Source organism: Cajanus cajan, chromosome 10 (assembly GCF_000230855.2).
Source record: "Cajanus cajan strain Asha chromosome 10, NIPB_CcT2T_4, whole genome shotgun sequence".
In the NCBI taxonomy this organism is placed as follows: Eukaryota; Viridiplantae; Streptophyta; class Magnoliopsida; order Fabales; family Fabaceae; genus Cajanus; species Cajanus cajan.
In genome coordinates this window covers 6,781,806-6,805,267 of record NC_138526.1, presented here as the reverse complement: position 1 = coordinate 6,805,267, position 23,462 = coordinate 6,781,806, and the positions used below count along the sequence as shown (strand labels likewise).

The following is a 23,462-nucleotide window of genomic DNA, read 5'->3' as shown; positions in this document are numbered from 1 at the left end:
TGTGGAAAAAATGCAAATTGATTCGAATCGATCAGATCCAATTTGAAAAAATAACTCCAAATCGATCCAGTATATAAAATCGGCTCAATTAGTCGATCCACTTTGTAACTCTTAAAAAGTGGATCGATTCAATTGAATTTGGTTTTTTTAAGAAAATGATCCTTATACGGGTAAAAAATAAATAATTGCAGCGCATTAAACTGATTAAACTTCAAAAAAAACGGATCCATATTTAAAAAAAAAAAAATTGATCCACTTTATAAAAATTGTATCAGTTAAACCATGGACCGTGTAAATCAATGGTACAGAACCCATCGAGGAGATCGTATCGATGTGTTCCAATTTAATGTTCATTCATCATGAATCTCCCTGAGTTCATCTGGGTTGCAAGGATTTTTTCAATGATATTGTTCATCTGTCAACATATTTGTTGCCTACCGTCTAGAGCTGTGGAAAAAATGCAAATTGATTCGAATCGATCATATCCAATTTGAAAAAATAACTCCAAATCGATCCAGTATATAAAATCGGCTCAATTAGTCGATCCACTTTGTAACTCTTAAAAAGTGGATCGATTCAATTCAATTTGGTTTTTTTAAGAAAATGATCCTTATACAGGTAAAAAATAAATAATTGCAGCGCATTAAACTGATTAAACTTCAAAAAAACGGATCCATATTTTAAAAAAAAATAAATTGATCCACTTTATAAAAATTGTATCTGTTAAACCATGGACCGTGTAAATCAACGGTACAGAACCCATCGAGGAGATCGTATCGATGTGTTCCAAATTAATGTTCATTAATCATGAATCTCCCTGAGTTCATCTGGGTTGCAAGGATTTTTTCAATGATATTGTTCATCTGTCAACATATTTGTTGCTTACCGTCTAGAGCTGTGGAAAAAATGCAAATTGATTCGAATCGATCAGATCCAATTTGAAAAAATAACTCCAAATCGATCCAGTATATAAAATCGGCTCAATTAGTCGATCCACTTTGTAACTCTTAAAAAGTGGATCGATTCAATTCAATTTGGTTTTTTTAAGAAAATGATCCTTATACGGGTAAAAAATAAATAATTGCAGCACATTAAACTAATTAAACTTCGAAAAAACGGATCCATATTTAAAAAAAAAATAAATTGATCCACTTTATAAAAGTTGGATCAGTTAACCCATGGACCGTGTAAATCAGCGGTATAGAACCCACCGAGGAGATCGTATCGATGTGTTCCAATTTAATGTTCATTCATCATGAATCTCCTTGAGTTCATCTGGGTTGCATGGATTTTTTCAATGATATTGTTCATCTGTCAACATATTTGTTGCCTACCGTCTAGAGCTGTGGAAAAAATGCAAATTGATTCGAATCGATCAGATCCAATTTGCAAAAATAACTCCAAATCGATCCAGTATATAAAATCGGCTCAATTAGTCGATCCACTTTGTAACTCTTAAAAAGTGGATCGATTCAATTGAATTTGGTTTTTTTAAGAAAATGATCCTTATACGGGTAAAAAATAAATAATTGCAGCGCATTAAACTGATTAAACTTCAAAAAAACGGATCCATATTTATAAAAAAAAAAATTGATCCACTTTATAAAAATTGTATCAGTTAAACCATGGACCGTGTAAATCAACGGTACAGAACCCATCGAGGAGATCGTATCGATGTGTTCCAATTTAATGTTCATTCATCATGAATCTCCCTGAGTTCATCTAGGTTGCAAGGATTTTTTCAATGATATTGTTCCTCTGTCAACATATTTGTTGCCTACCGTCTAGAGCTGTGCAAAAAATGCAAATTGATTCGAATCGATCAGATCCAATTTGAAAAAATAACTCCAAATCGATCCAGTATATAAAATCGGCTCAATTAGTCGATCCACTTTATAACTCTTAAAAAGTGGATCGATTCAATTCAATTTGGTTTTTTTAAGAAAATGATCCTTATACGGGTAAAAAATAAATAATTGCAGCGCATTAAACTGATTCAACTTCAAAAAAATGGATCAATATTTAAAAAAAAATAAAATTGATCCACTTTATGAAAATTGGATCAGTTAAACCATGAACCGTGTAAATCAACGGTACAGAACCCACCGAGGAGATCGTATCGATGTGTTCCAATTTAATGTTTATTCATCCTGAATCTCCCTGAGTTCATCTGGGTTGCAAGGATTTTTTCAATGATATTGTTCATCTGTCAACATATTTCTTGCCTACCGTCTAGAGCTGTGCAAAAAATGCAAATTGATTCGAATCGATCAGATCCAATTTGAAAAAATAACTCCAAATCGATCCAGTATATAAAATCGGCTCAATTAGTCGATCCACTTTGTAACTCTTAAAAAGTGGATCGATTCAATTCAATTTGGTTTTTTTAAGCAAATGATCCTTATACGTGTAAAAAATAAATAATTGAAGCGCATTAAACTGATTAAACTTCGAAAAAACGGATCCATATTTTAAAAAAAAATAAATTGTTCCACTTTATAAAAATTGGATCAGTTAACCCATGGACCGTGTAAATCAACGGTACAGAACCCACCGAGGAGATCGTATCGATGTGTTCCAATTTAATGTTCATTCATCATAGAGAAATAGAAAACGGCCTATTTTTGAAAATCCGAGCGTGGCCAATGGACTCTGTCGATTGGAAGGTGATAGATCCCATTTTTCTACCCCAAAAGCATATATAATAATGCCAATTCTGACGCCTGGATCAACAGTTATGGCAGTTCAAAGTTTTCATCTACCAAACTGATGAAAAAATTTGAAAATCAGAATTGGCTTAAATTTTGTGAGCAACACCCTTAAATGATGAAAAGACAGCACACGAAATTCCAGACCAAAATTCAAAGCATAGCTATATGAACCACTAATAGAAAGTTTAGAAAAATATGGCGATAGATAAATAGAAAACGACCTCTTTTTGAAAATCCGAGCGTGGCCAATGGACTCTGTCGATTGGCAGGTGATAGATCCAATTTTTCTACCCCAAAAGCATATATAATAATGCCAATACTGATGCCTGGATCAACAATTATGGCAGTTCAAAGTTTTCACAGACCAAAGTGATGAAAAAATTTGAAAATCAGAATTGGCTTAAATTTTGTGAGCAACACCCTGAAATGATGAAAACACAGCACACCAAATTCCAGAGAAAAATTCAAAGGATAGCTATATGAACCACTAAAAGAAAGTTTAGGAAAATAAGGCGATAGAGAAATAGAAAACAGCCTCTTTTTGAAAATCTGAGCGTTACCAGTGGACTCTCTCGATTGGCAGGTGATAGATCCCATTTTTCTACCCGAAAAGCATATATAATAATGCCAATTCTGACACCTGGATCAACAGTTATGGCAGTTCAAAGTTTTCACATACCAAAGTGATGAAAAAATTTGAAAATCAGAATTGGCTTAAATTTTGTGAGCAACACCCTGAAATAATGAAAATACAGCACACCAAATTCTAGAGCAAAATTCAAAGGATAGCTATGTGAACCACTAAAAGAAAGTTTAGAATAATAAGGCGATAAAGAAATAGAAAACGGCCTCTTTTTGAAAATCCGAGCGTGGCCAATGGACTCTGTCGATTGCCAGGTGATAGATCCCATTTTTCTACCCCAAAAGCATATATAATAATGCCAATTCTGATGCCTGGATCAACAGTTATGGCAGTTCAAAGTTTTCACAGACCAAAGTGATGAAAAAATTAAAAAATCAGATTTGGCTTAAATTTTGTGAGCAACACCCTGAAATGATGAAAAGACAACACACCAAATTCCAGAGCAAAATTCAAAGGATAGCTATATGAACCACTAAAAGAAAATTTAGAAAAATAAGGCGATAGAGAAATAGAAAATGGCCTATTTTTAAAAATCCGAGCGTGGCCAATGGACTCTGTCGATTGGCAGGTGATAGATCCCATTTTTCTACCCCAAAAGCATATATAATAATGCCATTTCTGACGCCTGGATCAACAGTTATGGCAGTTCAAAGTTTTCATATACCAAAGTGATCAAAAAATTTGAAAATCATAATTGGCTTAAATTTTGTGAGCAACACCCTTAAATGATGAAAAGACAGCACACGAAATTCCAGACCAAAATTCAAAGCATAGCTATATGAACCACTAATAGAAAGTTTAGAAAAATAAGACGATAGATAAATAAAAAACGACCTCTTTTTGAAAATCTGAGCGTGGCCAATGGACTCTGTCGGTTGGCAGGTGATATATCCCATATTTCTACCCCAAAAGCATATATAATAATGCCAATTCTGACGCCTAGATCAACACTTATGGCAGTTCAAAGTTTTCGCAGACCAAAGTGATGAAAAAATTTGCAAATCAGAATTGGCTTAAATTTTGTGAGCAACACCCTGAAATGATGAAAAGACAGCACACGAAATTCCAGGGCAAAATTCAAAGGATAGCTATATGAACCACTAAAAGAAAGGTTAGAGAAATAAGGCGATAGAGAAATAGAAAACGGCCTCTTTTTGAAAATCGGAGCGTGGCCAATGGACTCTGTCGATTGCCAGGTGATATATCCCACTTTTCTACCCCAAAAGCATATATAATAATGCCAATTCTGACGCCTGGATCAATAGTTATGGCAGTTCAAAGTTTTCACAGACCAAAGTGATGAAAAAATTTGAAACTCAGAATTGGCTTAAATTTTGTGAGCAACACCCTGAAATGATGAAAAGACAGTACACCAAATTCCAGAGCAAAATTCAAAGGATAGCTATATGAACCATTAAAAGAAAGTTTAGAAAAATAAGGCGATAAAAAAATAGAAAATGACCTCTTTTTGAAAATCCGAGCATGGCCAATGGACTCTGTCTATTGGCAGGTAATAGATTCCATTTTTCGACCCCAAAAGCATTATAATAATGCTAATTCTGATGCCTGGATCAACGGTTATGGCAGTTCAAAGTTTTCACAGACCAAAGTGATCAAAAAATTTGAAAATCATAATTGGCTTAAATTTTGTGAGCAACACCCTTAAATGATGAAAAGACAGCACACGAAATTCCAGACCAAAATTCAAAGCATAGCTATATGAACCACTAATAGAAAGTTTAGAATAATAAGGCGATAAAGAAATAGAAAACGGCCTCTTTTTGAAAATCCGAGCGTGGCCAATGGACTCTGTCGATTGCCAGGTGATAGATCCCATTTTTCTACCCCAAAAGCATATATAATAATGCCAATTCTGATGCCTGGATCAACAGTTATGGCAGTTCAAAGTTTTCACAGACCAAAGTGATGAAAAAATTTAAAAATCAGATTTGGCTTAAATTTTGTGAGCAACACCCTGAAATGATGAAAAGACAACACACCAAATTCCAGAGCAAAATTCAAAGGATAGCTATATGAACCACTAAAAGAAAATTTAGAAAAATAAGGCGATAGAGAAATAGAAAATGGCCTATTTTTAAAAATCCGAGCGTGGCCAATGGACTCTGTCGATTGCCAGGTGATAGATCCCATTTTTCTACCCCAAAAGCATATATAATAATGCCAATTCTGATGCCTGGATCAACAGTTATGGCAGTTCAAAGTTTTCACAGACCAAAGTGATGAAAAAATTAAAAAATCAGATTTGGCTTAAATTTTGTGAGCAACACCCTGAAATGATGAAAAGACAACACACCAAATTCCAGAGCAAAATTCAAAGGATAGCTATATGAACCACTAAAAGAAAATTTAGAAAAATAAGGCGATAGAGAAATAGAAAATGGCCTATTTTTAAAAATCCGAGCGTGGCCAATGGACTCTGTCGATTGGCAGGTGATAGATCCCATTTTTCTACCCCAAAAGCATATATAATAATGCCATTTCTGACGCCTGGATCAACAGTTATGGCAGTTCAAAGTTTTCATATACCAAAGTGATCAAAAAATTTGAAAATCATAATTGGCTTAAATTTTGTGAGCAACACCCTTAAATGATGAAAAGACAGCACACGAAATTCCAGACCAAAATTCAAAGCATAGCTATATGAACCACTAATAGAAAGTTTAGAAAAATAAGACGATAGATAAATAAAAAACGACCTCTTTTTGAAAATCTGAGCGTGGCCAATGGACTCTGTCGGTTGGCAGGTGATATATCCCATTTTTCTACCCCAAAAGCATATATAATAATGCCAATTCTGACGCCTAGATCAACACTTATGGCAGTTCAAAGTTTTCGCAGACCAAAGTGATGAAAAAATTTGCAAATCAGAATTGGCTTAAATTTTGTGAGCAACACCCTGAAATGATGAAAAGACAGCACACGAAATTCCAGGGCAAAATTCAAAGGATAGCTATATGAACCACTAAAAGAAAGGTTAGAGAAATAAGGCGATAGAGAAATAGAAAACGGCCTCTTTTTGAAAATCGGAGCGTGGCCAATGGACTCTGTCGATTGCCAGGTGATATATCCCACTTTTCTACCCCAAAAGCATATATAATAATGCCAATTCTGACGCCTGGATCAATAGTTATGGCAGTTCAAAGTTTTCACAGACCAAAGTGATGAAAAAATTTGAAACTCAGAATTGGCTTAAATTTTGTGAGCAACACCCTGAAATGATGAAAAGACAGTACACCAAATTCCAGAGCAAAATTCAAAGGATAGCTATATGAACCATTAAAAGAAAGTTTAGAAAAATAAGGCGATAAAAAAATAGAAAATGACCTCTTTTTGAAAATCCGAGCATGGCCAATGGACTCTGTCTATTGGCAGGTAATAGATTCCATTTTTCGACCCCAAAAGCATTATAATAATGCTAATTCTGATGCCTGGATCAACGGTTATGGCAGTTCAAAGTTTTCACAGACCAAAGTGATCAAAAAATTTGAAAATCATAATTGGCTTAAATTTTGTGAGCAACACCCTTAAATGATGAAAAGACAGCACACGAAATTCCAGACCAAAATTCAAAGCATAGCTATATGAACCACTAATAGAAAGTTTAGAATAATAAGGCGATAAAGAAATAGAAAACGACCTCTTTTTGAAAATCCGAGCGTGGCCAATGGACTCTGTCGATTGCCAGGTGATAGATCCCATTTTTCTACCCCAAAAGCATATATAATAATGCCAATTCTGATGCCTGGATCAACAGTTATGGCAGTTCAAAGTTTTCACAGACCAAAGTGATGAAAAAATTTAAAAATCAGATTTGGCTTAAATTTTGTGAGCAACACCCTGAAATGATGAAAAGACAACACACCAAATTCCAGAGCAAAATTCAAAGGATAGCTATATGAACCACTAAAAGAAAATTTAGAAAAATAAGGCGATAGAGAAATAGAAAATGGCCTATTTTTAAAAATCCGAGCGTGGCCAATGGACTCTGTCGATTGCCAGGTGATAGATCCCATTTTTCTACCCCAAAAGCATATATAATAATGCCAATTCTGATGCCTGGATCAACAGTTATGGCAGTTCAAAGTTTTCACAGACCAAAGTGATGAAAAAATTAAAAAATCAGATTTGGCTTAAATTTTGTGAGCAACACCCTGAAATGATGAAAAGACAACACACCAAATTCCAGAGCAAAATTCAAAGGATAGCTATATGAACCACTAAAAGAAAATTTAGAAAAATAAGGCGATAGAGAAATAGAAAATGGCCTATTTTTAAAAATCCGAGCGTGGCCAATGGACTCTGTCGATTGGCAGGTGATAGATCCCATTTTTCTACCCCAAAAGCATATATAATAATGCCATTTCTGACGCCTGGATCAACAATTATGGCAGTTCAAAGTTTTCATATACCAAAGTGATCAAAAAATTTGAAAATCATAATTGGCTTAAATTTTGTGAGCAACACCCTTAAATGATGAAAAGACAGCACACGAAATTCCAGACCAAAATTCAAAGCATAGCTATATGAACCACTAATAGAAAGTTTAGAAAAATAAGACGATAGATAAATAAAAAACGACCTCTTTTTGAAAATCTGAGCGTGGCCAATGGACTCTGTCGGTTGGCAGGTGATATATCCCATTTTTCTACCCCAAAAGCATATATAATAATGCCAATTCTGACGCCTAGATCAACACTTATGGCAGTTCAAAGTTTTCGCTGACCAAAGTGATGAAAAAATTTGCAAATCAGAATTGGCTTAAATTTTGTGAGCAACACCCTGAAATGATGAAAAGACAGCACACGAAATTCCAGGGCAAAATTCAAAGGATAGCTATATGAACCACTAAAAGAAAGGTTAGAGAAATAAGGCGATAGAGAAATAGAAAACGGCCTCTTTTTGAAAATCGGAGCGTGGCCAATGGACTCTGTCGATTGCCAGGTGATATATCCCACTTTTCTACCCCAAAAGCATATATAATAATGCCAATTCTGACGCCTGGATCAATAGTTATGGCAGTTCAAAGTTTTCACAGACCAAAGTGATGAAAAAATTTGAAACTCAGAATTGGCTTAAATTTTGTGAGCAACACCCTGAAATGATGAAAAGACAGTACACCAAATTCCAGAGCAAAATTCAAAGGATAGCTATATGAACCATTAAAAGAAAGTTTAGAAAAATAAGGCGATAAAAAAATAGAAAATGACCTCTTTTTGAAAATCCGAGCATGGCCAATGGACTCTGTCTATTGGCAGGTAATAGATTCCATTTTTCGACCCCAAAAGCATTATAATAATGCTAATTCTGATGCCTGGATCAACGGTTATGGCAGTTCAAAGTTTTCACAGACCAAAGTGATGAAATAATTTGAAAATCAGAATTGGCATAAATTTTGTGAGCAACACCTTGAAATGATGAAAAGACAGCACACCAAATTCCAGAGCAAAATTCAAAGGATAGCTATATGAACCATTAAAAGAAAATTTAGAAAAATAAGGTGATAGAGAAATACAAAACGGTCTCTTTTTGAAAATCCGAGCGTGGCCAATGGACTCTATCGATTGGTAGGTGGTAGATCCCATTTTTCTACCCCAAAACCATATATAATCATGCCAATTCTGACGCCTGGATCAACAGTTATGGCAGTTCAAAGTTTTCACAGAACAAAGTGCTGAAAAAATTTGAAAATCAGAATTGGCTTAAATTTTGTGAGCAACACCCTGAAATGATGAAAAGACAACACACCAAATTCCAGAGCAAAATTCAAAGGAGAGCTATATGAACCGCTAAAAGAAAGTTTATAAAAATAAGGGGATAGAGAAATAGACAACAGACTCTTTTTGGAAATCCGAGCGTGGCCAATGGACTCTGTCGATTGGCAGGTGATAGATCCCATTTTTCTACCCCAAAAGCATATATAATAATGCCAAGTCTGATGCCTGGATCAACAGTTATGGCAGTTCAACGTTTTCACAGACCAAAGTGATGAAAAAATTTGAAAGTTAGAGTTGGCTTAAATTTTGTGAGCAATACCCTGAAATGATGAAAAGACAGCACACCAAATTCCAGAGCAAAATTCAAAGGATAGCTATATTAACCACTAAAAGAAAGTTTAGAAAAATAAGGCGATAGAGAAATAGAAAATGACCTCTTTATGAAAATTTAAGTGTGGCCAATGGACTCTGTCGATTGGCAGGCGATAGATCCAATTTTTCTACCCCAAAAGCATATATAATAATGCCAATTCTGATGCCTGGATCAACAGTTATGGCAGTTCAAAGTTTTCACAGACCAAAGTGATGAAAAAATTTGAAAATCAGAATTGGCTTAAATTTTGTGAGCAACACCCTGAAATGATGAAAAGACAACACACCAAATTCCAGAGCAAAATTCAAAGGATAGCTATATGAACCACTAAAAGAAAGTTTAGAAAAATAAGGCGATAGAGAAATAGAAAATGGCCTCTTTTTGAAAATCTGAGCGTGGCCAGTGGACTCTGTCGATTGGCAGGTGATACATCCCAATTTCCTACCCCAAAAGCATATATAATAATGCCAATTCTGACGCCTGGATCAACAGTTATGGCAGTTCAAAGTTTTCACAGACCAAAGTGATGAAAAACTTTAAAAATCAGATTTGGCTTAAATTTTGTGAGCAACACCCTAAAATGATTAAAAGACAGCACACCAAATTCCAGAGCAAAATTCAAAGGATAGCTATATGAACCACTAAAAGAAAGTTTAGTAAAATAAGGAGATAGAGAAATAGAAAACGGCCTCTGTTTGAAAATCCGAGCGTGGCCAATGGACTCTGTCGATTGGCAGGTGATAGATCCTATTTTTCTACCCGAAAAGCATATAAAATAATGCCAATTCTGACGCCTGGATCAACAGTTATGGTGTGCTGTGTTTTCAGAGACCAAAGTGATGAAAAAATTTGAAAATCAGAATTGGCTTAAATTTTGTGAGCAACACCCTGAAATGGTGAAATGTTAGCACACCAAATTCCAGAGAAAAATTCAAAAGATAGCTATAAAGTGGATCAATTTTTTTTTTTTAAAACATGGATCCATTTTTTTTGAAGTTGAATCAGATTAATGCGCTGCAATTATATGTTTTTTACCCGTATAAGGATCATTTTCTTAAAAAAAAACCAAATTGAATCGATCCACTTTTTAAGAGTTACAAAGTGGATCGAATAATTGAATTGATTTTATATACTGGATCAATTTGGAGTTATTTTTTCAAATTGGATCTGATTGATTCGAATCAATTTGCATTTTTTGCACAGCTCTAGACGGTAGGCAACAAATATGTTGACAGATGAACAATATCATTGAAAAAATCCTTGCAACCCAGATGAACTCAGGGAGATTCATGATGAATGAACATTAAATTGGAACACATCGATACGATCTCCTCGGTGGGTTCCGTACCGTTGATTTACACGGTCCATGGTTTAACTGATCCAATTTTTATAAAGTGGATCAATTTATTTTTTTTAAAATATGGATCCTTTTTTTGGAAGTTGAATCAGTTTAATACGCTGCAATTATTTATTTTTTACCCGTATAAGGATCATTTTCTTAAAAATACCAAATTGAATTGAATCGATCCGCTTTTTAAGAGTTACAAAGTGGATCGACTAATTGAATTGATTTTATATACTGGATCGATTTGGAGTTATTTTTTCAAATTGGATCTGATCGATTCGAATCAATTTGCATTTTTTGCACAGCTCTAGACGGTAGGCAACAAATATGTTGACAGATGAACAATATCATTGAAAAATCCTTGCAACCCAGATGAACTCAGGGAGATTCATGATGAATGAACATTAAATTGGAACACATCGATACGATCTCCTCGGTGGGTTCCGTACCATTGATTTACACGGTCCATGGTTTAACTGATCCAATTTTTATAAAGTGGATCAATTTATTTTTTTTTAAAATATGGATCCATTTTTTTGAAGTTGAATCAGTTTAATGCGCTGCAATTATTTATTTTTTACCCGTATAAGGATCATTTTCTTAAAAAAACCAAATTGAATTGAATCGATCCACTTTTTAAGAGTTACAAAGTGGATCGACTAATTGAATTGATTTTATATACTGGATCGATTTGGAGTTATTTTTTCAAATTGGATCTGATCGATTCGAATCAATTAGCATTATTTGCACAGCTCTAGACGGTAGGCAACAAATATGTTGACAGATGAACAATATCATTGAAAAAATCCATGCAACCCAGATGAACTCAGGGAGATTCATGATGAATGAACATTAAATTGGAACACATCGATACGATCTCCTCGGTAGGTTCTGTACCGTTGATTTACACGGTCCATGGTTTAACTGATCCAATTTTTATAAAGTGGATCAATTTTTTTTTTTTTTAAAATATGGATCCGTTTTTTTGAAGTTGAATCAGTTTAATGCGCTGCAATTATTTATTTTTTACCCGTATAAGGATCATTTTCTTAAAAAAACCAAATTGAATTGAATCGATCCACTTTTTAAGAGTTACAAAGTGGATCGACTAATTGAATTGATTTTATATACTGGATCGATTTGGAGTTATTTTTTCAAATTGGATCTGATCGATTCGAATCAATTAGCATTATTTGCACAGCTCTAGACGGTAGGCAACAAATATGTTGACAGATGAACAATATCATTGAAAAAATCCATGCAACCCAGATGAACTCAGGGAGATTCATGATGAATGAACATTAAATTGGAACACATCGATGCAATCTCCTCGGTGGGTTCTGTACCGTCGAATTACACGGTCCATGGTTTAACTGATCCAATTTTTATAAAGTGGATCAATTTTTTTTTTTTTTTTAAATATGAATCCATTTTTTGAAGTTGAATCAGTTTAATGCGCTGCAATTATTTATTTTTTACCCGTATAAGGATCATTTTCTTAAAACAACCAAATTGAATTGAATCGATCCACTTTTTAAGAGTTAAAAAGTGGATCGACTAATTGAATTGATTTTATATACTGGATCGATTTGGAGTTATTTTTTCAAATTGGATCTGATCGATTCGAATCAATTTGCATTTTTTGCACAGCTCTAGACGGTAGGTATCAAATATGTTGACAGATGAACAATATCATTGAAAAAATGTTTGCAACCCATATGAACTCAGGGAGATTCATGATGAATGAACATTAAATTTGAACACGTCGATGCAATCTCCTCGGTGGGTTCTGTACCGTCGAATTACACGGTCCATGGTTTAACTGATCCAATTTTTATAAAGTGGATCAATTTTTTTTTTTTTTTTAAATATGAATCCATTTTTTGAAGTTGAATCAGTTTAATGCGCTGCAATTATTTATTTTTTACCCGTATAAGGATCATTTTCTTAAAACAACCAAATTGAATTGAATCGATCCACTTTTTAAGAGTTACAAAGTGGATCGACTAATTGAATTGATTTTATATACTGGATCGATTTGGAGTTATTTTTTCAAATTGGATCTGATCGATTCGAATCAATTTGCATTTTTTGCAAAGCTCTAGACGGTAGGCACCAAATATGTTGACAGATGAACAATATCATAGAAAAAATCCTTGCAACCCAGATGAACTCAGGGAGATTCATGATAAATGAACATTAAATTGGAACACATCGATATGATCTCCTCAGTGGGTTCTGTATCGTTGATTTACACGGTCCATGGTTTAACTGATCCAATTTTTATAAAGTGGATCAATTTTTTTTTTTTAAAATATGGATCCGTTTTTTGAAGTTGAATCAGTTTAATGCGCTGCAATTATTTATTTTTTACCGTATAAGGATCATTTTCTTAAAACAACCAAATTGAATTGAATCGATCCACTTTTTAAGAGTTACAAAGTGGATCGACTAATTGAATTGATTTTATATACTGGATTGATTTGGAGTTATTTTTTCAAATTGGATCTGATCGATTCGAATCAATTTGCATTTTTTGCAAAGCTCTAGACGGTAGGCAACAAATATGTTGACAGATAAACAATATCATTGAAAAAATCGTTGCAATCCAGATGAACTCAGGGAGATTCATGATGAATGAACATTAAATTGGAACACATTGATACGATCTCCTCGGTGGGTTCCGTACCGTTGATTTACACGGTGCATGGTTTAACTGATCCAATTTTTATAAAGTGAATCAATTTATTTTTTTTTAAATATGGATCCATTTTTTGAAGTTGAATCAGTTTAATGCGCTGCAATTATTTATTTTTGTAACCGTATACGGATCATTTTCTTTAAAATAACCAAATTGAATTGGATCGATCCACCTTTTAAGAGTTACAAAGTGAATCGACTAATTGAATTGATTTTATGTACTGGATCGATTTGGAGTTATTTTTTCAAATTGGATCTGATCGATTCGAATCAATTTGCATTATTTGCACAACACTAGACGGTAGGCAACAAATATGTTGACAGATGAACAATATCATTGAAAAAATCCTTGCAACCCAGATGAACTCAGGGAGATTCATGATGAATGAACATTAAATTGGAACACATCGATACGATCTCCTCGGTGGGTTCCGTACCGTTGATTTACACGGTCCACGGTTTAACTGATCCAATTTTTATAAAGTGGATCAATTTTTTTTTTTTTAATATATGGATCCGTTTTTTGAAGTTGAATCAGTTTAATGCGCTGCAATTATTTATTTTTTACCCGTATAAGGATCATTTTCTTAAAAAAAACCAAATTGAGTTGGATCGATCCGCTTTTTAAGAGTTACAAAGTGGATCGACTAATTGAATTGATTTTATATACTGGATCGATTTGGAGTTATTTTTTCAAATTGGATCTGATCGATTCGAATCAATTTGCATTTTTTGCAAAGCTCTAGACGGTAGGCAACAAATATGTTGACAGATGAACAATATCATTGAAAAAATCCTTGCAATCCAGATGAACTCAGGGAGATTCATGATGAATGAACATTAAATTGGAACACATCGATACGATCTCCTCGGTGGGTTCCATACCGTTGATTTACACGGTGCATGGTTTAACTGATCCAATTTTTATAAAGTGGATCAATTTATTTTTTTTTAAAATATGGATCTGTTTTTTTGAAGTTGAATCTGTTTAATGCGCTGCAATTATTTATTTTTTACCTGTATAAGGATCATTTTCTTAAAAAAACCAAATTGAATTGAATCGATCCACTTTTTAAGAGTTAAAAAGTGGATCGACTAATTGAATTGATTTTATATACTGGGTCGATTTGGAGTTATTTTTTAAAATTGGATCTGATCGATTCGAATCAATTTGCATTTTTTGCACAGCTCTAGACGGTAGGCAACAAATATGTTGACAGATGAACAATATCATTAAACAAATCCTTGCAACCCAGATGAACTCAGGGAGATTCATGATGAATGAACATTAAATTGGAACACATCGATATGATCTCCTCAGTGGGTTCTGTTCCGTTGATTTACACTGTCCATGGTTTAACTGATCCAATTTTTATAAAGTGGATCAATTTATTTTTTTTTAAAATATGGATCCGTTTTTTTGAAGTTGAATCAGTTTAATGCGCTGCAATTATTTATTTTTTACCGTATAAGGATCATTTTCTTAAAACAACCAAATTGAATTGAATCGATCCACTTTTTAAGAGTTACAAAGTGGATCGACTAATTGAATTGATTTTATATACTGGATTGATTTGGAGTTATTTTTTCAAATTGGATCTGATCGATTCGAATCAATTTGCATTTTTTGCAAAGCTCTAGACGGTAGGCAACAAATATGTTGACAGATGAACAATATCATTGAAAAAATCCTTGCAACCCAGATGAACTCAGGGAGATTCATGATGAATGAACATTAAATTGGAACATATCGATACGATCTCCTCGGTGGGTTCTGTACCGTTGATTTACACGGTCCATGGTTTAACTGATCCAATTTTTATAAAGTGGATCAATTTATGTTTTTCTAAAATATGGATCTGTTTTTCTGAAGTTGAATCAGTTTAATGCGCTGCAATTATTTATTTTTTACCCGTATAAGGATCATTTTCTTTAAAAAACCAAATTGAATTGAGTCGATCCACTTTTTAAGAGTTACAAAGTGGATCGAATAATTGAATTGATTTTATATACTGGATCGATTTGGAGTTATTTTTTCAAATTGGATCTGATCGATTCGAATCAATTTGCATTTTTTGCACAGCTCTAGACGGTAGGCAACAAATATGTTGACAGATGAACAATATCATTGAAAAAATCCTTGCAACCGAGATGAACTCAGGGAGATTCATGATGAATGAACATTAAATTGGAACACATTGATACGATCTCCACGGTGGGTTCCGTACCGTTGATTTACACAGTCCATGGTTTAGCTGATCCAATTTTTATAAAGTGGATCAATTTATTTTTTTTTTAAATATGGATCCGTTTTTTGAAGTTGAATCAGTTTAATGCGCTGCAATTATTTATTTTTTACCCGTATAAGGATCATTTTCTTAAAAAAACCAAATTGAATTGAATCGATCCACTTTTTAAGAGTTACAAAGTGGATCGACTAATTGAATTGATTTTATATACTGGATCGATTTGGAGTTATTTTTTCAAATTGGATCTGATCGATTCGAATCAATTTGCATTTTTTGCACAGCTCTAGACGGTAGGCAACAAATATGTTGACAAATGAACAATATCATTGAAAAAATCCTTGCAACCCAGATGAACTCAGGGAGATTCATGATGAATGAACATTAAATTGGAACACATCGATACGATCTCCTCGGTGGGTTCTGTACCATTGATTTACACGGTCCATGCTTTAACTGATCCAATTTTTATAAAGTGGATCAATTTATTTATTTTTAAAATATGGATCCGTTTTTTTGAAGTTGAATCAATTTAATGCGCTGCAATTATTTATTTCTTACCCGTATAAGGATCCTTTTCTTAAAAAAACCAAATTGAATTGAATCGATCCACTTTTTAAGAGTTACAAAGTGGATCGACTAATTGAATTGATTGTATATACTGGATCGATTTGGAGTTATTTTTGCAAATTGGATCTGATCGATTCGAATCGATTTGCATTTTTTGCACAGCTCTAGACGGTAGGCAACAAATATATTGACAGATGAACAATATCATTGAAAAAATCCTTGCAACCCAGATGAACTCAGGGAGATTCATGATGAATAAACATTAAATTGGAACACATCGATACGATCTCCTCGGTGGGTTCTGTACCGTTGATTTACACGGTCCATGGTTTAACTGATCCAATTTTTATAAAGTGGATCAATTTATTTTTTTTTTAAATATGGATCCATTTTTTTGAAGTTGAATCAGTTTAATGCGCTGCAATTATTTATTTTTTACCCGTATAAGGATCATTTTCTTAAAAAAAAAACAAATTGAATTGAATCGATCCACTTTTTAAGAGTTACAAAGTGGATCGACTAATTGAATTGATTGTATATACTGGATCGATTTGGAGTTATTTTTTCAAATTGGATCTGATCGATTCGAATCAATTTGCATTTTCTGCACATCTCTTGACGGTAGGCAACAAATATGTTGACAGATGTACAATATCATTGAAAAAATCCTTGCAACCCAGATGAACTCAGGGAGATTCATGATGAATGAACATTAAATTGGAACACATCGATACGAACTCCTCGGTGGGTTCTGTACCGTTGATTTACAAAGTCCATGGTTTAACTGATCCAATTTTTATAAAGTGGATCAATTTATTTTTTTTTTAAATATGGATCCATTTTTTTGAAGTTGAATAAGTTTAATGCGCTGCAATTATTTATTTTTTACCCGTTAAGGATCATTTTCTTAAAAAAACCAAATTGAATTGAATCGATCCACTTTTTAAAAGTTACAAAGTGGATCGAATAATTGAGCCGATTTTATATACTGGATCGATTTGGAGTTATTTTTTCAAATTGGATCTGATCGATTTGATTCAATTTGCATTTTTTGCACAGCTCCTGACGGGCAACAAATATGTTGACAGATTAACAATATCATTGAAAAAATATTTGCACCCCAGATGAAATCAGGGAGATTCATGATGAATGAACATTAAATTGGAACACTTCGATATGATCTCCTCAGTGGGTTCTGTACCGTTGATTTACACGGTCCATTGTTTAACTGATCCAATTTTTATAAAGTGGATTAATTTATTTTTTTTTTAAAATATGGATCCGTTTTTTGAAGTTGAATCAGTTTAATGCGCTGCAATTATTTATTTTTTACCCGTATAAGGATCATTTTCTTAAAACAACCAAATTGAATTGAATCGATCCACTTTTTAAGAGTTACAAAGTGGATCGACTAATTGAATTGATTTTATATACTGGATCGATTTGGAGTTATTTTTTCAAATTGGATTTGATCGATTCGAATCAATTTGCATTGTTTGCAAAGCTCTAGACGGTAGGCAACAAATATGTTGACAGATGAACAATATCATTGAAAAAATCCTTGCAACCCAGATGAACTCAGGGAGATTCATGATGAATGAACATTAAATTGGAACACATCGATACGATCTCCTCGGTGGGTTCCGTACCGTTGATTTACACGGTGCATGGTTTAACTGATCCAATTTTTATAAAGTGAATCAATTTATTTTTTTTTAAATATGGATCCGTTTTTTGAAGTTGAATCAGTTTAATGCGCTGCAATTATTTATTTTTTAACCGTATACGGATCATTTTCTTAAAAATAACCAAATTGAATTGGATCGATCCACCTTTTAAGAGTTACAAAGTGGATCGACTAATTGAATTGATTTTATAGATTCCCATGTTTTCATTCAGAAAAATTAAAAACTAAGACGAAAAAAAACAGAATCGACCATTCGAGTATTCCTAATTGCATAAAAAAATACTAGAAGTAGGGGCATATAATATAGATAGATATATGGTATATATCTGTGTATATTGAATTGTGAATACAGAGATAATAGAATCATTTCTGATTCAACCAAATAATGGTATCCAACATAGATGAAAGAAAATCAATAAAAAAGAAAGGAGCAAAGATTTTTCAATATAAGAAAGAATTTGTATTTAATGAATTCAAAAGTTCCCGCATCATTTTCATAATAGAAATGAACAAAATATTCTAATGAAATTCGAATCTCAAATAAAAAAGAGGGGGATATGGCGAAATTGGTAGACGCTACGGACTTAATTGGATTGAGTCTTGGTATGGAAACTTACCAAGTGAGAACTTTCAAATTCAGAGAAACCCTGGAATTCACAATGGGCAATCCTGAGCCAAATCCTGTTTTCCGAAAAGAAATAAAAGTTTAAAAAGTGATAATAAAAAAGGGATAGGTGCAGAGACTCAATGGAAGCTGTTCTAACAAATGGAAAAGATGTGAATCAAATCAATTCAAAGTTGAAGAAAAGATGGAATATTCATTGATCAAATCATTCACTCCATCATAATCTGATAGATCCTTTGAAGAACTGATCAATCAGACGAGAATAAAGATAGAGTCCTATTCTACATGTCAATACTGACGACAATGAAATTTATAGTAAGAGGAAAATCCGTCGACTTTAGAAATCGTGAGGGTTCAAGTCCCTCTATCCCCAACCAAAGGGCCTCTTTAACTTTCAAATTCTTTTTCCTATATCCTCTCTGTCTTTAAGTCGTTATTTATGTGTTTTATTCCATTTATTCTTTCACAAAGAAATTGGAATTTTTCTTTTTCTTATCATAATTAGGAGTCACAAGTTTTGGAATATATAGAGCATATTTGAAATATGTAATTATTTGTGTGAAACACGTATAATTTTTTTTATGATAATAAAAAAAATGAATATCTTATTTTTGAGCAAGGAATCCTCATATGCATGATTAACGATACAAAATAATTACTATTACTGAAACTTATTTATAATTTTTAATTTTTTGTCTTTTTTTACTTAGTTTACTTAGATTCATTGACATATACTCTAGTAATCTTTTAAAATAAAAGATGAGGCTTATGCGTCAAGAATGGTCGGGATAGCTCAGCTGGTAGAGCAGAGGACTGAAAATCCTCGTGTCACCAGTTCAAATCTGGTTCCTGGCACATGATTCATTTGTATGAGTATCTATTCCCCATACTCATTTAAATGAATATGGGGAATAGATACATATACAATTGTACTCTAGATTATGATACATATTTTCTTTTATATATTTAAGTATCTGTAGATATACTTTTAATAGATGATTAAAAGAATAGATGCTTTTTTATTAGGGATATTCGTTGTACATATATAAGAAATTCTTTTATTTTGTTTCCCTTTTTCTGCGCTCTAAAAGTTAATATTTCCATAATATTCGAATGGTTTAATTAGTTGGTTCAAAGACCTCCTAAAAGTCTAGTCTAAGAGAGTTCAGGGGTGGAATTGGAATAGTCAAAATTAATCTTATAGATGGATTACACAAATAGACTATAAATTATAGAATATATATATAGAAAGATAGATATATATAAAGATATATAGATAAATACTAAAAATAGATCATTTTACATGTTATATTCCTTTGGCTGAAAAGGTAACACACAAGCTATCCATTTTCTCTATTTTTTTCTTTAGGCGTGAATTTTATGTTTGCAACAACGGGAACAAAATTTTCTCAATTTCAATCAACTAGGCGTATTGTGTCGATTCTTTTGAGTAATATATCTAGAAATACCCGTTGATTCCTTATTAACACTCTTTTTATCACAACCGGTACACTCCAAAATAACTGTTACTCGCATATCTTTACCCTTGGCCATGAACCTCCTTTGGGTTTTTAATTCACTTAACTCTTCCATTTTAGGATTCGAATCTAAGAAGAAGAAAAGAAAGAAAAAAAATAGAAATTAATAATTGGAAATCCAATTATGTTATGAAAGATTTCGTTCCAATTAATAATTAATATTAATATAGTAGAAAAATAATACAATGATCTCGAACTAGATTTAATTTCGAATTGTAATACAGTATTTGAGTTTTTTAAGTATTTTTTAGAATATTGTTGCCCCACCCTATCAATTCCATTTCGATTTCTGGTTTCACTCTATTCTAAATCGAAATGGAATTGAATTATTAATTCAATTCCATTGAACCCTGGACCAGATCCCAACTTTAACTCCGAATTTCAATGAGGCAGAATTAACCTTTATTCTTTATCTTTCCTAACTTATTCTATTACAATTTTCAAAAAGAAGAAATCAAAAAGAGGAGATTAATTACATATATTTAATTGGATCTATAATTTTCTTCATCCCTTCCCGTGTCAATAACTAGAATGAAAAAAAGGGGAATATCAATGCATCTGGAAAAAAACGATTGATCTCTATCAAGAGACCTGCCAAAGCCCCGAACCATAGAGTACTTACTACTGGTGCCACGGAAAGATATGCTTTTAGATCTCGCATTTCAAATCCTCCTTTATTAAGTATTATATATATATATCTATATAGAATATTGTTTATTCTTATTCTATGGAATAATATTTCTTTTATTTTTAAAATATTTTTTATTTTTCATATTTGATTGTATATTATAGTATAGGAAACTATAAAAATGGCAGAATAATATATAAATATATGTATATAGATATATCAACAGAGAAAATAAAAATGTGGAAAACAAGACAAAGATTCTTTACAATAACACTAGAAACAAATCGAAAAGGGATGTAGCGCAGCTTGGTAGCGCGTTTGTTTTGGGTACAAAATGTCACGGGTTCAAATCCTGTCATCCCTATCCCTAACTATTACTTTTCTATGATATTCCTTATTATATGAGCAATAGAACGGGACCAATTGAAGAAGAATTCCAATTGGACATAAATACTTAATATCTATATGTATATATATATATATAGATATTAATATATTGATTATAGTATATATATATATGCTAAATGTATTAGGATCATCTAAAATAATTTATGAAAACAAAGCGCTCTTAGTTCAGTTCGGTAGAACGCGGGTCTCCAAAACCCGATGTCGTAGGTTCAAATCCTACAGAGCGTGATGGTTCAAATCCTACAGAATGCGATTCTAGTATTGTTAGATTGAGAATTACACTGAAATAATTGAACTATAGTTGAAAATATTAATTTTATCCTTGTGTATTAGGATTAAAACAAATAAATAGGGAATCCATAAACAAAATAGACATTAATTAAAGATCCAACTGATCACCTCGTCGATATTGTAAATATGCAGTTACAAATAATCCAGCCAAAGTAATAGGAATTAAACCTAACACGATTCCAAATAGAAAAACTTCAATCATTTTTTTTGTTCGAAAGGTAAAAAGAAAGGTAATATCTATCCTTAAATATTAATCTATATTGATCATGAATCTCAATGACCGAGAATTGTAAATTGACATAGTAAGGAACTATAGAATATCTTATCCTCAAATTTACAATAAATTTCCAAATTACAAATCAAATAAGTCGTATTTTACTCAGACCAATAAAAAGAGCTAAAGTTATAATTAAAACCGCTAGTAAAAAACCGAAATAACTAGTTATAGTGGACATATAGAAGCTAAATGAAATATGTTCTTTTTATACATATGTTTATAAAGCACTTCCCTAAATTTCCATTTTTTTTTTGAGAAAAAAAAGATAAGCAAAAATACTACTTGAAAGATACAATTGAAAATGGAAGATTCATCAATAAATTATTAAAGACGACTAAAAAGAAGAAATAGAGTGACATAATTAAGAAAAAAATTCATCATCTGTGACATCTACCCATCCTGTGATTCCAAATCAACAGACTTATTAATCACCTCATGAATTGAGTAAACAAATCGAATGAAAATATTTAGTAGAATTCTATTTCGATTAGAAAAAATATTAAAACAAAAACAAAAAATAAGAACTTTGTTGTTTCAATTTATTTAACTTTGAATTAATATTGAATAAAATAGAAAAAAATATCTATTTGAATTTTATCCCTTTCTTTTTTTATTGTATCTAATATGTTCTATTTTCCTTTTTTTTAGAAAAAAAAAAGGAAATAGCCTTTGAATGTCCTTTACTTTTTGATCTTTTATTTTAACTCATTCGATTTAGTAGTGGGTTCCATTCTTCTAATATCTACAACGAGAAGAAAAAAGGTATCAGATCACTCGAAACTTGGGGTCCACAATCTTTTTTCTTTCCATATTTTATTTAAAAAGAAAGTCTTATCCTTATTTATAACTAAGCCAAGAAATAACCCTTAGTTATGTCTAATACACCCCCCCCCCCCCCCAAAAAAAAAAGATAAGGTTCAAAGAAAAAATATCTTCAACAGCCACAAAAAGTCTATTTATAGATTTGGCATCTAATTGAATTATAGAAATAAAAAAATATCCTTTATGAATTATAAGAACCCCATAATTTGTCGTATTCGAATTTTAATTGATCCTGAGTTTATAGTCCGAAACCAATAATGTAAAGAGCCTTCATTTTAAACTATTACTATAAAAATTTACTATAAATTTTTTTTTTATTTTTATATATTCAAATTTTGCAAAATTTTCTATCGAATTTTTGAATACATCGAGACAACCGATGAAGAAAGCACTTCTCTAGTTCGCCACTGATTGTGAAATTTCATTGCTCTGTTAGAAGAAGGATAGCTATACTGATTTGGTATACTCAAAAGACACCGTTGGTACAAAATGGACGATCTAACAAGGATTACATTTTAGTAAATTTCGACTTACTAATCTAGTCGTTTATGGAATCGATCCCCCTTTTGACTGTACAAGAATATGTGGAGTTCAACATGTCTGGAAGCACAGGAGAACGTTCTTTTGCTGATATTATTACCAGTATCCGATACTGGATTATTCATAGCATTACTATACCCTCCCTATTCATTGCAGGTTGGTTATTTGTCAGCACGGGTCTAGCTTACGATGTATTTGGAAGCCCCCGCCCAAACGAGTATTTTACAGAGAGCCGACAAGGAATTCCATTAATAACTGGCCGTTTTGATCCTTTGGAACAACTTGATGAATTTAGTAGATCTTTTTAGGAGGCTCCAATGACC

The 23,462-nt window shown here is 32.6% G+C and overlaps 3 non-coding genes across 3 annotated transcripts; all 3 read left to right on the top strand.

The window, feature by feature from the left end:
- Positions 1 to 19,417: 19,417 nt before the first annotated feature.
- On the top strand, positions 19,418 to 19,490 carry TRNAF-GAA (transfer RNA phenylalanine (anticodon GAA)). Its single transcript has one exon. It is a non-coding gene; the product is annotated as a tRNA-Phe (tRNA).
- Positions 19,491 to 21,091: 1,601 nt separating this feature from the next.
- On the top strand, positions 21,092 to 21,165 carry TRNAP-UGG (transfer RNA proline (anticodon UGG)). Its single transcript has one exon. It is a non-coding gene; the product is annotated as a tRNA-Pro (tRNA).
- Positions 21,166 to 21,363: 198 nt separating this feature from the next.
- On the top strand, positions 21,364 to 21,437 carry TRNAW-CCA (transfer RNA tryptophan (anticodon CCA)). The gene has a single exon. It is a non-coding gene; the product is annotated as a tRNA-Trp (tRNA).
- The last annotated feature ends 2,025 nt before the right edge of the window (positions 21,438 to 23,462 follow it).